Below are 13,237 nucleotides of genomic sequence, written 5' to 3'. Positions count from 1 at the left end.
TGGAACTTGATCATTATTCTAGGCACACTAAAAAACCTGTGGGATTTAAGACAAATAAGTGGCATATCATTAATGTTTTAAGATTTCTCTTGCTGTTATCTAAGCAAAATATTTCAGGAGACAGGAGAACAAACAATGGGAAGATTTGAAAGATCATAAGTAACATAAGTGATCACCTCTGTAATATGACTGAAAAGTCATTCCCCATGAGGAAATGTTTTTTTCCTATCATAGCAGTGATACATGAGTAACACAAATAAACATGTTTGCCTTTTCTTCCTTTAAAAGACAAATCCTCCATTTGAGAATATTTTAAGTCACCAATGACTATTGATTTAATAGCACTGATGGGCATTCCCTGGAACCCTACCATCTGTCAGGCACTGTGCTTGGTACAGAGGCCATAACAGGAAACAGAGTAAGCCAAATTCTCTTTCTTAGTCTTCTTATGGTAGAAAAGATAGATAGTAAACACATGGTTACACAAAAAGTTAAATGACATTAATTTTCACGAGTCCCGCAAAGGACAAAGTTCTTTAAAACACATAATTGTAAGAAAAATGTGGCTTAACTTGGGTCCCAAGGCAGCTCAGACCCTTAAATCCAGGGGATCAGGCACTCTGGGGTGCCCAGTCTGAGTTGTGGTCCAACGACAGCACCCAGAAAGCCACTCTGGACACGGGAACTCACACCAGAGATTTTATTAGGTGGATGACCAGAGCGTCTGCTCAGGGCTGGGAAAGAAAGGAAAGGAGAAAGAATGGTGAAGGGGCTTCTCCTAAATATTGGAATTCTGTGGACTAACAAGGGACCAATAACTGAGAAGGAGACCTGCAGGCTGACTGATGAACCAATAGCTAGCTAGGATGTTCACAGGCTGACAAGTTAGGTTGTAAGATGGGAGGCACAGAAATGGCTGCAGTGTAAAGGGTGGGGAAGCAGCTTTATATTATATTCCCCTATTTTTGTTTTTATAAGAAGCTCTTTTTTGGGTACATGGACAAAGGTCCATCTTCAGTAACTGCAAAAGAGTTTGGCTTGCTCTTTCTACTTTGCCTGATGACTTTGGGTGAAAGGGAATGTGGAAATGCCAAGGGACCCCAAGAGCCTTGGCAAGTTGTTGGGAAACTTGGGAAATGAATTCAGGTCCATTATCTGACTGGAAGGAAGTAGGTAGTCCAAGCGTGGAATGATTTCATGAAGGATGAAGGTAGAGACGTTTAGTGCCCTTTTTTTGGAGGTGGGAATGGCTTTAACCCATCCCGAGAAGGTATCTACCATAACCAAAAGGTATTTAGACTTTCTTACTGTGGGCATGTGCGTGAAATCAAGTTGCCAGTCTACCCCTGGAATGGTGCCACAGGCTTGGTGAGTCGGAAAAGTGGGGGGTCTGACAGCTATAGGATTAGTTTGTAGGCAAACTTCACATGTGGAGGAGAATTCCTTCAAAAATGAGATGTCAGAGGAGGACAGTTGCAGATGAGTCTGAGTGAATTGTAAGAGTGAAGAAAGTTTGGGGTGGAACAAATGGTGGAGGTAGGAAAGTATCTCCCTGTAGGGGGATGGTGGAGGTAAGGGATCATGGAGAGTCATAATGGGGACTGGCATGGATGACAGGACAGCCCTTTTAGCCTCTTCATCCTTCTTGTTGCCTGAAGAGATGAATGATTGGTCTGTCTGATGGGCCCTGCAATGTACAAGGCCTATAGTTGCTGGGAGGTGAACAGCCTCAAGGAGGTTTAGGATGTAGCTAGAGTTGGTGATGGAGTTCCTTTTTGTAGTAAGAAGGCCCTTCTCTTTCCAAATAGCAGCATGGGAAAGGATAATGTGAAAAGCATATTTGGAGTCAGTGTGGATTGTGAGGGATTCTCCTTTTGTGAGGGTGAAAGCATGGGTGAGGCGACTATTTCTGCCTGTTGTTGGTGATGTTGTTAGGTAGTGGTCCTGACTCTACAATCTTTTCCAGAGAGACAATAGCATATCCAGACCTTTGGATCCCTTCATGGAGAAAAGAGCTCCCATCAGTGAACCATATGAAAGTAGGGTTGTGTAAGGGCCCCTCCTGAACATTGGAGGGACAGGGGAGTAACTCCTCCAGAGTCTCAAAGTAGCTATGGAATATTGAAGCATGTATGTTGGAAGGTGGCGGGTAAGAGGGTGGCTGGATTTAAAGGAGGAGATGTCTTAAAGGAAATGGAAGAATTCTCAGTAAGAGCAGTTTGCAAGGCTAACACCCAACAGGGCGGTAGAGTTTGCAGACCCTTATAAGTAAGGAGCTCAGACAGATGATGAGGTGAGAGCACTTCAGTGGGAGCCCTGAAGGAAAGTTTCTTTGATTCCTGGATTAAGACTAAATAAATGGATGGAATTGGAGAATATCATGCTAAATGAAATAAGCCAAGCCCCAAAACCAAAGGCCGAATGTTTTCCCTGATAAGTGGAGAATGATATATAATGGGGGTGGGAGTGAGGAATGAGAGGATAATGGAGGAACTTTAGAATATGTGAAAGAAAATGAGAGGGAGGGGGGTATGAAAATTGGTGTAATGAGACAGACATCATTAACCCCATGTACATGTATGATTACATGAATGGTATGAATCTACATTGTGTACAACCATAGAAATGAAATTATGTACCCCATTTGTGTACAATGAATCAAAATGCAGTCGGTAAAAAATTAAAAGCCAAATTAAAAAAAAAAAAAAAAAAAGACTAATGCTGCAGCTAATACTCTAAGACATGGTGCCCAGACTCTTACAGTGGGGTCTAGCCTTTTTGATAGGTATGCCACTGGGCCAAAGGTGGGACCAAACATGTGTCCTAAGACCTCCAGAGCAAACCCACTTTTCTCAGAGACAAACAAGCAGAATGGTCTGGGTATGCCAGGGAGGTGTAGGGCTAGGGCTTGAAGAAGGGCTTTCCATAGGGTCTGGAAGTGGGCTTCCACCATGTTGAGGAGAGGTTCAGTGGGAGCGCCCTTTGAAGCCTCATATAAGGGAGCTGTCAGGGTGGAAAAATTCGGGATCAAGGATCATAAATATCCTGCTAACCCTAAAAAGGAAAGAATTTCTTCCTTGGTGGTTGGAGTGGGCATGTCCTGCAGCAATGCTTTTCTCTCTACAGTAATGGCCTTAAATCCAGGTGAAAGGCTAACTCCTAAGTAAATAACCTGAGGCTGGGAAAGCTGCAACTTTGCTGGAGAGACTCTATAACCCCTGTCAACCAGAAAATTTAGAAGCTTAACCGTGTCTCTTTGGGAGTCCTTGGGAGTGGGACTACATAGAAGAAGATCATCAACATACTGTAAGAGGGAGGAGGAAATGAAAGTGAGAGAGGCGAGATCATGAGTCAGTGTTTGGCCAAAGAGGTGAGGGCTGTTTCAGAATCCCTGTGGGAGAACCGTCCAGGTCAGCTAAGAAGAAATTTGAGGGGCAGGGTCAGTCCAGGTAAAAGCAAAGAGATCCTGTAAATCCTGTAAATCCTGAAGTGGGACAGTGAAAAACGCATCCTTCAAATCTAGCACTGGAAAGTGTGTGGTGGAAGTAGAGATAGAGGAAAGCAGGATGTAAGGATTGGACACATGGGAAAGATGGGGACCACTGCTGAGTTAATAATGCAGAGGTCTTGCACCAAACGGTAAGATCCATTAGGCTTTCTAACGGCCAGGATGGGAGTGTTATAAGGTAAGTTGGTGGGGCACAGGAAGCTTTTCTACCTTAAATCCTGGACGACTGGTTGAAGTCCTAAGAGGATGTTGGGTCCTTCAGACAAATGAGTACAGGTGAGCATTTGGCTATAGAGGGTGTGTGGGTGTCCCAGACCTTGGGGTCAACAAGGGAGGGAGGAAGGGGATATGAAGACTCTGTTAGAGTTGTATATTCCTGCAGAGTCATAAGGAGAGGAATAGCAGAGGAGTTTTGGCTGAGGCACATGGTGGGTGAGAAGGAAATAGAGGCACCCAATTTGGTTAGGATGTCCTTTCCCAGGAGGGAAATTGGACATGAAGGAATTATCGAAAAGGAATGAGTGAAGTAGATTTTTCCTATATGGCAACTTATTGGAGGGGTTTGTAGGGGATGGCATGATTTTCCCTCTACCCAGATAGATTTGGCAGGGGAAGTGAGTCCCCAAAACTCCCACAGCACTGAGAAAGTGGCTTCAGTATCTATAAGGGTCCTGCCACCATAAGGGTCACCCGGGGCTCTTCAGTGGTGACAGTTGTTAGGTGTAGAAGTCCCAGGCCCCTTCAGTCATCTATTGCCAGTCCCAGTAAGTCACTGGGGGAAGAGGGCAAGGGTGACTTGGCACTTGTCTGAGCACCAGGGCAATCCACTGCCCAATGTCCCAGTTGATGACATTTTAGACAAGGACCTGGGGGCTGCCAGGGGTTGTGGCAGGCTTGTGCCCAGTGACCCTCTTTCCCACACTTGAAACATGGGCCTGGAGGTCTTCTGGGAGCTAAGGTACCCTCAGCGGTACCTGCCAATTGGGCAGGTCTAGCTGGCTGAAAATCTTTGGCCAGCGTTTTGGAATTTTAATTTTTGTTTTTGTTTTTTTTCTTCCATTTCGTTATAAACCTTGACTGCCACTGCTAGAACCTCTGGCTGTGGGGTAAGGGGATCCCTATCCAACTGCCTCAATTTAGCTTTTACGTCAGGGTAGCTTTGGGAAAATAGTAAGTCATAAGAAGCTACCATCCCTCTGGAGTTTCAGGGTCCCGGTTAGTATACTTGAGCATGGCCTCTGTGAGGTGACTCAGAAATGCGGATGGCTTTTCAGCTTTGTCCTGTATTACTTCCTGAAGTTTATCATAATTAATGGGTTTACTGGCATCTTTTCAGAGACCTGGAGGACACAGGTTTGAAACTGGTCTCGCTGCTGCTGTTTGGTGTTATAAGCCCACTGGGGCTCCCTATCTGGTACTGCTTCAGCCCCAGTGGAGTGGGCCAGGGTTGATTGGTGAACTTCATCTGCATAACTGCGCGTCTGTTCCCAGACTCTCCTGCGTTCCTCAGGGGTCAAGGTGTTGGACATAATCATGTAAATGTGATGCCAGGTAAGATCATAAAACTGGGTAAGATATTGAAATTCCTTAACAAAGGTCGCAGAGTCAGAGGTGAAGGAGCCTAGCTGCTTCTCTATCTGGGAAAGATCAGAGAGTGAAAAAGGAACATGGACTCTTATCACTCCTTCTACATCAGCCACCTCCCGTAGGGGGGCTAGAACATGTGCTTGGGACCATGTGGTGGGTGGACTAGGTGGAGAGGCAGAAATAGAAGCAGAGTGGAGCAAAGAAGATGGAGGAGCAGGGCCTGAAGGAGACTGGTATGGGGGTGATTTGTTTGCCAGGTCAAACTCAGAAGAGAGGGATCAGGAAAGGGAGAAGAAGCAGCAGTGGGAAGTGAGGGTTTAATTGCCAAAAGGAAGTGGTCAGGCTTACAAGAAGAAAAAAGACCAATTTTAGTGCGTAGGAAAGAAAAAGAAAGAACATTAGGAATCTCTTTCCACTTACCCAATCGCTCACAGAAGTTGTATAAATCCCGTAAAATATCCTGGTCCAGAGAGCCATTTATTGGCCATTTGGATGGATTATCTAAAGGGTACTGTGGCCAAATATCATTACACAGACAAATAAGTTTTGATGACTTTAAACTGGGGGTCAGGCGAAGGGTACTAAAGTTGTCTAATAGACATCCCAGGGGTGAATCTGCCAGAATGGAGGATCCAGAACCCATGGTGGGGATGGATAAACAACCAAGCCTGTGGCCCGGCATCCCGAGGTTGGACTAATTGACTGAAAATGAGAAGGCAACACAGTGAAGAGGTCATCACCCAAACATCAGTGTGTGCTGGGCAAAAGCTGAGGAGGTTGAGGACCTGAAGTCAGGATTTTCTAGAACACACGCCCGGACAATAGCGCAAAGAGGAGCCTCAACCCTGAGAGGAAATCTCCACCATGAAGACCAGGAACCCACCCATCAGATAAGACCAACTAAGGGGGCCAGTTTTAACTATAAAAGTCGTGGCTGGGGGTACCCCACCCCTCAACTGTAGGGCCCTGGACACTGGACAGTTGCTTCTCAGGTCGGCAGAGGAGTGTTTAATACGGCCTAGGGGAACTCGCCTAGGGAACTCACCAATCTGAAGTCACCAGTCTGAGCCGAGCGTCCGGGCAAATGGAAGGTAAGGCACTGGGGTGTCAGATGGAGTTCCACTTGCTTAAGAGGCAGTGGAAGAGCCCATCCGAGTCACTGCACCAATGTAAGAAAAACGCGGCTCAGCTTGGGTCCCAAGGCAGCTCAGACCCTTAAATTCAGGGGAGCAGGCACTCTGGGGTGCCCAGTTTGAGTCGTGGTCCAGCAATAGCACCCAGAAAGTCACGCAGGACACGGGAACTCACACCAGAGATTTTATTAGGTGGATGACTAGAGCATCTGCTCAGGGCTGAGAAAGAAAGGAAAGGAGAAAGAATGGCGTGGGAGCTTCTCCTAAATATTGGAATTCTGTGGGCTAACAAGGGACCAATAACTGAGAAGGAGACCTGCAGGCTGACTGATGAACCAATAGCTAACTAGGATATTCACAGACTGACAAGTTAGGTTGTAAGATGGGAGGCACAGAAATGGCTGCAGTGAAAAGGGTGGGGGAGCCACTTTATATTATAATAATAGCAAGACCTTGTCTAATTGGAAGTTTCAGGGAGGGATTTCAGAATGGCATTGCATTAGAGAACTGATGGTTCACTTTAGTTAGACAATTATTTATTTGATTTGACTTTTTTCAAAGGTGACAGCTTTCAGAATAAGTTTTGAAAGTAATTGGAAAGAGAAACCATGAAGCAAAATTTGGCCAGAGGTAAGAAATCTTAGGCCAAGGACTCAGAGAAATGGCATGTGGGCATTGTGATCTATGGTGGGGAAGAGGAACTTTGCAAGTTCATAGATCAGTCTAGACAATAGACAGTTCATACATTTCAGTGGGTGGAGGGGAGTTTCATATTTGTAACTTCACACTTACCTTTCTGGCTTCTGAGATGTTATGAGCATAGGCGGGAAAAAGGTTTAGACACAGGGAAGATGGGTTCATAGGTGGTTTATGTGTTAGCCAATTTTTTTTGCTGTTGTGACTAAAATGACCCTAACAGAACTCTAGAGGAGGAAGGTTTATTTGAGGGCTCACCGTTTCAGACGTCTTAGTCCATAGAAGGTCAGCTCCATTCCTCAAGGCTCCAGGTGAGGCAAAACATTATAGCTGGAGAGCATGGCAGAGGGAACAAGTTCACATGGTGATCAGGAAGCAGAGACTCCACTTGCCAAATACAAATATAACCCAAGCCACGTTCAATTCCCACCTCTCCAGCAGCACCCTACCACTTCAGTTACCATTCAGTTGATCCCTATCAAGGAATCAAATCACTGATTGGGTTAAGACTCGCAACCCAATCACTTCTCCTCTGAACCTTCTTGCATTTTCTACCACGTGAGCTTCTGGGGGACCTCACGTTCAAACCATAACAGCTTAAGAATCTGGCTAGCTTTTTCAGTCAGGGTGAATTGAGCAGTTCCAAATTCAAAGTATTAAATAATAATTTATCCTTACCAATAGTCGTAGAAAATTATAGCTCTGTTTAGAATTCATGTACAACTGCCTTAATCATAGCATGAACATCAAAATAGAGATTATAATTCAAAATCTACATTGATTTATAGACAAAATACCCAAAATGATATAAAACATTGTATTTTTTTGTGCATAATTATCTCAAAGATAATTCACCTGCAAAAAATTACATAAGTTTGAGGAGAATAAGAAATTTCAGAATGTAAGGTTGGCAGTACTATATCTTCAGATTAAAATGAAAGTAGAAAGTTTTCAAAAATACAGCCTTGATCAAATCCCTTTTTGTTAGAAACATAATAGCAAAATAAAAGTACGGGGTCCATAGTTTCATTTGGCAAGTCCATCATGAACACATGAACACATCAGAAAACAAATAAAACAACAATAAACAAAGAAAGGCCCAAGTTCATCCTCAAGAAAAATATTTGTGCATTTAAAAACTCTTCACCGGGAAGGATTTTTCAATAGATATATTCATTTTCTGGCCCTTCTGATTGCATTTAGAGATGGCCAACTTGACAGTGTTCCTTCCTGTATGCTGATATGGCTGAAAATCCCAGCGGCCAATCAGCAGTTTTTGCACACTCTGGTTTCCAGTCCAGTGTCCTTTGAGCAAGGATTCTAAGTGCAGCTTGCCGAGCCAGCTCTGTTGGTGGTCTTGGCCTCAAAGTCAGAGCCATGTCAAACTGAATTGTTTCACCTCTGATCACAGAGCTCCTCCTCGTCCTACAGGCTGCTCTGTCTTCTGTGTACCCTACAAGGTTATTGTCCTTTAAACTGGGTCATTGGAAACATTTTTCTTGCCTGCTGCACACAAGCTAAAATCTCCTTCAGTTTCCTCTAGTTATTCTTCTAATCACCTGGAATATTCCATTCTTTTTCCTGGGAGAGGAAGTTAGACTTTTAAAAACTGTGCATCAGGATGAAGCTCTGTCATTTGGAGCTGTTCAGTCTTAACAATGAGCCAGAATGTAAGAATCTTTCCTTCACTGAAATCACACTGAAAGCATGGCAAACCTGTGGCTTAACTAACTCTGCTCAGGGCCTCACACTCCCATCTGTTTTTTGAGGACGTTTCCTGCCTTCTGCTGTCAACTTGGTGTCCATATTATGTGTGCTCACAAGAGTGCAAGAAAGATCCTTCTTCAAAGGCAATATTGAATTTTAATCTGATCTGGTACTTTCTTTTATTCGTTCCCCTTCCATGATTTAGGCTCTTTGAACATCTTAGAGGGAACTTCAGATTAACCTGGATATTTTTTTTCCTTCCTTAAGTACAATGTGTAAATGTTAAATGTCTACCAAATTGCCTGACACATAATAGATGGTGATTAAATGATACCTTTATCTCATTTCTTCTAATTCACTCCTCTTTTAAAATAATTGAAATATTAATTTTTTTCTTAATGATTTTTATAATATACCCTTTACCTTCCACATTGTTTTAAATCAGTGGAATTAAAATAGCATACTTAATATGGAAAGATCTAGAGTTCATCAGAGAACAGAAGTTAGGACTGGATTTCTTTATTTGCAGTTTTTTATAAGGATAGAAAAAGGAATATACTTAAAGAATGAATTCACCCTTTGTATTATTAAAAATAGTACCAGTTTGCTGTTTATTAGGAGGAATTTTTGAACCAATAAGTAGATCATCATACATTTTAAGGTCTTCTTGAAGTGACAGTTCATGTTACACAATGTCATCAATAATATGTGACTTTAAAAGGGTTTTACCTTTAGTTTCTATAAAAATTGCTTTGTAACTCCTGCATATGAAAAAATCCCTCTGATTCTATTGTTTCAGGAAGGGCTCTTCCCTCCTAAAGGGAGATGTTTTTATCCACTCATAATGGCCAAACCAATTCTTTGGATAAATGGCTTTTGGGAAACCAACCATTGTTACACAGATTTTTCTTTAAGTAGTTCATAAAAGGGTAAAATTTCCTTTGGTTTTCAGCTAGGATAGATGTTACCACATCCCTGAAAGTGCTACAGATTTTAAAAATAATTCTTGAAAAACCTAAGGAAGAAATTAGTCTTAACTTATAGATATTGTGCAGAAGGGAGTAGGGTAAGAAAAGAAACCTCATCAGAGAAAGTCATGGAGAAAAGGAATTAGATTTGATCATTTTGTGCCTTCTTCCACCTCAAATTCACCAAAGTTCCAGTACCTGCTTGCATCAAATACTTCTATGCAGGGGTAGGAAGAGATACAAAAATAAATACTTCAGAACTTTAAACATTATAGATTATTGAAATTCAATAAACTCATAGAAAATTTGTATATATAAAGCAGATTTATTTTCATTATGTGGGCATGAAAACTAAAAAAAGTTTCTATAATCTTAAAAAAGCTGAAATGATTTTCTTCTATAAAAATTGTGTTCTCCAGTTTCATTGCCTTGTGCCAGTTTTCAGCCCAGAGTGAATTTTTATGGTTGAGTCATAAACCTCTGAAAATCATACCACTGGTTTATAGTGGAAGGCTGACATTGCTTTAACTATAGTGAGTGAGGGCTGGGGTGAGAAGCATGGAATTAACTCCTTCATTCTTACAAGGCTTCATATGCAGGGGGCTTGGTGGCACAGTTCTGAAAATGCGTATCTCAAAGTCATTGAGTTTGCACATGGATTTTGTTTCTTTTCCACTTTTAAGAAATAAATGCTCTCAGCAGGGATGCAGTGATGCACACCGCCTGTAATCCCAGTGACCTAGGGGGTAGGGGCTGAAGCAGGAGGATTGCAAATTCAAAGCCAGGCGGAGGAATTTAGCAAGGTCCTAAACAAATTAGTTAAGACCCTGTTTCAAAAAAAAAAAAAAAAAAAAAAAAAAAAAAAAAAGTATAAATAAGTAAAAATAAAGTAAAAAATAAGTAAAAATAGCTGGGGGATGGAGATGGAGCTCAGTGGTAAAGTAATTCTGAATTAAATCCCCAGTACCGAAATAATTTTTTTTTTAAAAAGTAAGTAAATAAATAAATAAATAAAAATACTTGTCTTAGACTTACACTGAATGATTTCATTGTTTAGACTGGGATCAAAGCAATCTGTCACCTCCAAGTAAAACAAATTTTTCTAAGCTTTTTGTGGGGAACATATTTCAGACCTGGATTGACAAGCTGCATTTGATGACTATCATCACTGGACTCTTTCTTTGGACAAATGATTAAAAATAACTGGTTTGGTCTTCTAATTTGAAACTGAGAAATGACTTCGAAGTCCATACCCCGCAAGAGAAAATCAGTTTTGGTTATAATTGCTTCTTTGGCGACGTTGTCCATATTTTGATGAACAAGGAAATGATCAAGCAACTGTTTAAGAGGATCGATGAGGTATAAGTGGCCTAAAATAACTGACTCATGAAAGCAGCAAAGCTCTTCTCAGGCATCTTAGGGATCTCAACTATATAGGATGTTTTTGCATTCACTGGTAGGGCATATTTAGAATATGAACTGCTAAGGGATTACAACCATGTACCATAGAGCGCTTAGCACATGTAAACACTTAAAAAACATAAATCAATTCCTTCTGAAAAAAAAAAAAAGAGGAAAGGAAGACAGGCATTTTCTTTGTAGTTAGATACCTAGGAAATTTTATCCTAAAATGGCTGAGGGTACAGTCCTAATGAAATAAGCTACGCTGGGACAGATCCATCAAGTCAATAACTACATTAGCAATTACATCCTTTTAGTGAAAAAGCAATCTAGGCCATGTCTCCACAGCTATCGAGGGGAAAGTCTCCTCAACTGTGTGGGGAGAGTCCTGTACCTTCGACCGCCTCAGCTCTCTGGGGCTTTCAGTTAAAGCAGTTGATGGATTAAGTTGGCAGCTAGCAATAGCCAGTCACCAGGGTTTAATGGAGCTGGATCTGGAAACTCATGGAAAGTGCTGAGGGATTCTACATTCAAAGTGTAGGAATGGATTTTGTGAGCCCTAAGAAGTTTCCCTCCCTCCCTTCCTTCCTTCCTTCCTTCCTTCCTTCCTTCCTTCCTTCCTTCCTTCCTTCCTTCCTTCCTTCCTTCCTTCCTTCCTTCCTTCTTTCCTTCTTTCCTTCCTTTCTTTTTTTGTTTTGTTTCAATAAACTTCTGTCTCATTGAAGACTAATAATGACAATGTGAACAACTGCATGCTGCTAAGAATGGCAATGCTGATAAACCATGTTTTCAAGGTGTTCTTCACAGAATTGCAGTCCTTTAAGGACTCTTAGAGAAAAGTCTTGTTTAGTGACTTGCCTAAAGCTACAGAACCATTTAGTGGAGAAACTAAATCTAAACCCTAAGATTTGTGAAAACCAATCGGTGTTTTATTTTTTCTCCCTTTGTCTACCTGCTTAATTCTGTTTAGGTAGTGGCCACCAACTGAATGAACTCTACTGATGTCCTATTGCTTATTTACTGTGGAAGGTTGTTTCCCTCAGTCATTCTCTTCCATTCACCCCCTCCCCCCCTTTTTTCCTTTCCCTCCCTCTTCTTCTTTTTCTCTCTCTCCAGCTACAACTGTGTAATTCTTAGGGATCTTTTACACATTTGCTTTCTAATAGGTACATTATGGAAGATGTACAATAATAATACTATGGAAGATCTTTTCCAGACAGACTTTTAAAGTTACATTACTACATCTATTGAATTTTGGGATGAAATTTTCTAGATATCTTATGACAAAGAAAAGTCTTAGCTTCTTCTTCCTCATATCCAATTTCTTGTTGTAATTGGTTTATGTTGATTAAGAACTGACAATGTACCAGGCACTGTGTACTATTGGGAAGTAGGTTGAATGGTCACATGTTGTTGCAGAATGATAGTGGACTTTAAAGCCAGACATGGCTTTGAATGCTGCCTTTGATCCTTTCTAGGCATGCAGCTTTGGGCAGGTTACTGAACACCTTGAATCATAAATACTTCTCTTTGTGAAAAAAAGGTCTTAGTAATGTTCACCACAAAGGCTAGCTAGATAAATTGTATAATACATAGGAATTATGTAGAACTATGCTTACAAACAAGTATCTCTGATCCCAAATAATTTTCTAATTCCAAAGAGCAGTTCTTAAAGTATGGACCTGGACCAGGAGTACTATTATTATCTTAGAACTTATAGCAATGCAAATTATGGATTCCCACTCAATCTTACTAAATTAAAAACTCTGGGGCTTGGGTTCAGGGATTTGTGTTTTAACAAGTCTTGAATTCACTGAAGTTTTAGAACCATTGTCCTAGGTCAATGAAATTTATTTCATAATCGCCCTGTACAGGGACAATGAAATTTATTTCATAATCGCCCTTTGTGTGCAGTTCTTTTCTAACCCAGTCTTTCAAGTTATTAAAAAAAAAAAGGGTACATATACAATGGAGTATCATTCAGCCATCAAAATAATGAAATTCTATCATTGGCCTCAATATGGATGGAACTGAGGGTCATTACATTGGACAAAATAAGTCAAACACAGAAAGACAAATACCATATGTTCTTACTCATTTGTGGAAATGAATAACAGAATAGAATTAGTGGTTGTAGCTGTGGTCACTAGAGAGTGGAAAGAACAGGGAGGAGGGCGATGGGAGAAGTTCTACAAGGTTCAACAAAGTAGAGTAAGAAAGGAAGAATTGGTTCTATT

Source organism: Sciurus vulgaris (genome assembly GCF_902686455.1).
Source record: "Sciurus vulgaris genome assembly, chromosome: 1".
Classification (NCBI taxonomy): Eukaryota; Metazoa; Chordata; class Mammalia; order Rodentia; family Sciuridae; genus Sciurus; species Sciurus vulgaris.
Note: the sequence above shows the minus strand (reverse complement) of the source record.